Consider the following 4,835-nt stretch of genomic DNA (forward strand, 5'->3'; position numbering starts at 1 on the left):
CAAGGTTGGCTGGGGCCATTTCTCCATGGGGCCATTTCTCCATTTCTCCATTTCTCCTGATCCAGGGCTCAGAGTTCTTTGATGTTGTGACTTGACTGTCTTTTAGAGCCTGGAGTCCTCTGCCTCCAGGCATCGAAAGGGCAGAGAGACTGTGGGAGAAACACAGCTGCTTCTAGAACACTGTGACCTGGAAGTGACTCCCACACACCTCCACTCATATCTCACTGGTGGCAGCCAGTCCTGTGGCCATGCCTGCGGTGAGGGTGGCCAGGAGATGTGGCTCCCAACCGGGTAGCTGTTTCCAGAAGCCTCTCTACTTTCTGTAAGGGGGAGGATGAACTTTTTGTTGTGAGCCTGTCAGGCCGACACTGTTCTGGAATTTCAAGAGGCTGACACAGAGAGAACGCCAGAAGAACATTTGTGTCCACGAGGCCCAGGCATCAGAGTGAGCAGAGACATGATCCATTTTTTAAAGTTTATTTATTTATTTTGGGGGGGGGGAGGGGCGGAGAGAAAGAGAGGGAGAGGGAGACTTCCAAGCAGGCTCCGTGCTGTCAGCACAGGGCCTGAGGTGGGGCTCGATCCCATGCCCCCGGGATCAAGACCTGAGCTAAGATCGAGTCGGACGCTCAACCGACCGAGCCACCCGGAAGCCCCGGAACGTAATTTGGATGCAGCTGTGTCTCCGATGGTTAATCTCCCTTTTCCGTTCTCCCAGTGTCATGGGTTAATCCTGAAGGTTATTTCCTGTACCCGCCTCAGTGTGGAAGCACATTTCCAGAGACGGCAGATAAAGATCTCTTAACCTCGTATTTTCCCGCATATCGTCATAAATAGCTTATGTGATGCCATTTCAGTGAGTGTGACAGTTTCTACAATGAGATCTGGATGCAGCGGCATATCCTCTTGTCATATATAAAAAAGAGTGACAGCATTTCATCGTTTACGGTGACATCAATGAAGTCTGCTTGTAGAGGTTCCCAATCCATCCATTCATAATACCTTTTATGACTTTAGGCTTTTAAACACGGTGCTCTGGTCTATTTTTCAAATGAACTACCATTATCAGCGTGGGGAGTCGTTCTTCAATATATCATTTTCCTAAGAATATCTAGAATATCTTAATTTTTATGAGGTTTCTCCGTGGGGCAAGCTGTCAGGTATGCCTTTAATGTGAAAACGGGGTTGGTGGGGGTGGGGGGGGCTGCTGCTGGATCATCCTCTCTTGTGATGTCTGAGGACGTGTTTCCCATTTTCTCTTTCTGGCAAACTCCCCAGATAAAGAGCCCATGAGAGGTGTGGTTCCCGAGCCCAGCTGTCTACTCTGTATGGGGAAGTAAGAGGGTGAGAAAGAGGGCAGTGAGATCCCAGATTGGGTCACACTGTGGGCCAACCCCTCCCCCCAACAGAGCAGTTCTCGAAAGTTCCTCTCAAGGCAAAGCACAGTTCTCATGCCACCAAGGGTTCAAGGCGATGAAACTTCCTCTCTGCTTCCCAACTGTGATTAGAAGAGCCCTCGTGGCCCCCAAGGAAGCGACCACTTGGACACAGGTGGGGCATCACAAGTGGCACTGTTCCCAGTAGCAGAGTTTCTACTAGGATTTGGCAAGGTCAATGTCAGATCTAGCCCTAGTGGACTGGGAACAATCTCCCTCCATCCGTGGATCCCTCGGACAGGCTGGGGGCCGTGGAGACAATTCCGGAAGTGACTTTGATGGGAAAAATAATGACGGCTATTGATTTAGGGAAGGAAGGTGACGCAGCCTGAGCCCGCCCACGGCCAGCAACGCAGGGCACATCACAAACATGCCAGACACTCCGAGGAAGAGCACATTTGACCTAATTTAGCAACAACAAATCCTTTTCCTCACGCGTACTTCTCTAATTACAAACGAGATGCTGTAGGCTCAGCAAGGGAAAATAAAATTCATTCCCTGCACATAGTATTGGAGATGATAAATGGGTTCAAGAACGGGCTTCAGAAGCCTGCCTGCTGATTAGAAAAGGCAAATAATTGTGAGAGAGTGACTGATAGACCGGAGGGATCGAGGCAGGATCAGCCTCCTTGAAGAAATACCAGAGGTCTGATCGCTTCAAGATAATTACATTCAGGTGTCTGTGTGTTTCATGCCTACCCTTTGGTCCGTGGGGGTGCTGCGGGGATCCCCAGATCAACTCTGCTCCAGTGGTTCCGGCTTTCTCTTTGTTTAAAGCCCGTTGGGGAGCCCTTCTGTCTTCTTGATGGCAATGGCAGTAGCCCTTTCATTTGTCCCCTAGTGCCGACCACGATTCCTGGCACCCAGGGGGCATGCTGCACTTAGGAGGATGGATCTTGATGTCGTGGGTTTGCATCCTGACTCCAACACATGCAGACTGTAACTTTTGGGAAATCACTTAGCCCCTCAGGGCCCATTTCCACATTTTTTGGAGTGAGTTTCAATAGCACGTTTGCAGTTTGCAAGATGTTACATTCAATGGGTAGAATAAAGCATTTAGTTTGACCTATAGAAAACTGTTGGTATTTAACTATTTTTTGGACTCACTAAGCCACAATTTCATGTGGTTCCACCTAACATGTATTAGTTAGTTATTACTGCCGAATAAACGACCCCCCGATTTGGCAACTGAGCACAACAAACATTTATGGTCTCACTGTTTCTGTGAGTCAGGGACCCAGGTGTGGCTGAGCCGAGCTGTTGCCAGGGCTGTGGTTTCATCTGAAGACTCACCCGAGGGGGACGCACGGCTCAGCTGCAACGTCGGCTCGCTCCCTGGCTGTTGGTAGGAGCTGATGGAGTGAGGGCTCAATTCCTGGCTGGTTGTTGGCTCGAGGCTGCCTGGAGGGAGTTCCCCACGATGTAGACTTCTCCACAGGGCTGTCTCATGATATGGTTGCCCCAGAGCGAGCGAGAGAGAGAGAGAGAGAGAGAGAGAGCCCAACATGGAAGCCACAGTCTTTATGACCTCATATTAGACGTGATGTTTCATCTCCCCTGCCACATCCTATTTGTTAGAAGCAAGCTTTTGAGCCTAGCCTACGCTCAACGGGAGGGGATTATTACATAAGAGTGTGAAAACCAGGGGTGCCTGGGCGGCTCCGTTGGTTGAGCATCCGACTTCAGCTCAGGTCATGATCTCTTGGTTTGTGAGTTCGAGCCCCGCGTCGGGCTCTGCGCTGACAGCCCAGAGCCCAGAGCCTGCTTCTGATTCTGTGTCTCCCTCTCTCTGACCCTCCCCAACTCATGCTCTCTCTCTCTCAAAAATAAATAAACATTAAAAAAATTAAAAAAAAAAAGTGTGAAAACCAGGGGTGCCTGGGCGGCTCCGTCGGTTGAGCGTCCGACTTCGGCCCAGGTCATGATCTTGCGGTTCGTGAGTTCGAGCCCCGCGTCGGGCTCTGCACTGTCAATGCGGAGCCCGCTTCAGATCCTCTGCGCCCTCCCGACCCTCCCCTTTCTGTGCTCTGTCTCTCAAAAACAAATAAACTTTTTTTTTTTTTTTAATAAGTGTGAAAACCAGGAAGCCGGCGACACTGGGGTCCGTCTTGGGATCCTCCTCCTAGAACATGTTACACTCAGCCCGGCATCTAGCACACAAACCTCAAGAAACGGCGGTTAAGGAGAATTAATGAAGGGGAAGAGAAACAGAACCAGATATGTTTCCATTTGCATCTTAGTTTAATTGCAATACAATTTTTTTTTTCCCTTAGTGAAAGGAGATGGATAGAATAATCCGGACTAAAATGCCCAGGGGCAGCCGTCCCAGAGAATCCCTCTTCTTACGAAACGCCTTCGGTCCTCTCCACCTTGTAACCTGCCAACTTGTTGTTCTTCGATTCTGATGTCTTGTCTGAGGTGTGCATGGAGGGCAGACCTCCCCGCAGATTTTCAGCAGTGGTGACGCTGGAGCAATCCCTGGGGCGTCATGTTGGTACCTGGACTCCCCTTCCTAGAAGGACTTCCTTTCCCGGCTGCTTAAATTTGAGTGATCTGGTAGCCCATAAGTCATAACCAACGGAATTTCTACCCAAGAGCGTGGGCCAGGTGGAGCCGTGTGGAGAGCGGGAGTCTGAGGTGCTCCCGGGAGCCAAGAGACATCAGGGAAGGGAGGACTTGGCTGGTAGCAGGAGGATCCAGGCTTGAATCTCGACTTTTCTTACCAACCGGTTGACCTGGGCAGGCCCCTGACCTCTCTGAGTTAGTCGCTCCTCACTTCTCTGAAGGCAGCAATCGTAACTAATCTAAGGCTGATCCCAGAGGGTTTCATTGCCAGTGGATGGCGGCAGCCTCCTGGATTCTTGCGCTGGGAGGACTGTGAGTTTTATCGCAGGGTCCACGGGAGGGGTCTGGTGTTGATTAGTCATGTCTGCTGCAGGCGAGGAAGGGCAGTGGGGGGCACGTACACCTTTGCTTCGGTCAACCCTGTTTGAAGGCTTCCAGTGAGGCGTGAATGTGTTGATGTACGTGAAAGTTCCTCATACCTAGCCGAGGCTCAATAAATATCTAGTATACAGCCAAACCTTGGGTTGCGAGGAACTCGTTCTGCGAGTGTCCACAAGACAAGCAAACATTTCTAATACGTTTTAACTTGACGAACGAGCGGGGTCTTGCAACACGAGTAGGACGCGACGCTGAACGTCACATGATCGCTAGTGAGCCGATGGTTCTTGAAACTCGCTTTCACGTACGGGTGCTTTGGATTACAAGCATGTTTCTGGAATGAATTATGCTCGCAAACCAAGGTTTTACTGTACTGACCGGCGCATAGTAGTTGCTCAGTAAGTATCCGTGGAGCGCTGAGAGAATTATAAGTGGATCCAGCTCTTTCTGAGTTCA

General features: G+C 50.4%; 1 long non-coding RNA gene across 1 annotated transcript; it reads right to left on the minus strand.

The window, feature by feature from the left end:
* Positions 1 to 463: 463 nt before the first annotated feature.
* Positions 464 to 2,973, minus strand: LOC131493529 (uncharacterized). Its single transcript, XR_009252724.1, has 2 exons — positions 2,136 to 2,973; positions 464 to 1,324 (listed from the first exon to the last, which is right to left on the minus strand). It is a non-coding gene; the product is annotated as an uncharacterized LOC131493529 (long non-coding RNA).
* Positions 2,974 to 4,835: the final 1,862 nt, after the last annotated feature.

Source organism: Neofelis nebulosa, chromosome 13 (assembly GCF_028018385.1).
Source record: "Neofelis nebulosa isolate mNeoNeb1 chromosome 13, mNeoNeb1.pri, whole genome shotgun sequence".
Classification (NCBI taxonomy): Eukaryota; Metazoa; Chordata; class Mammalia; order Carnivora; family Felidae; genus Neofelis; species Neofelis nebulosa.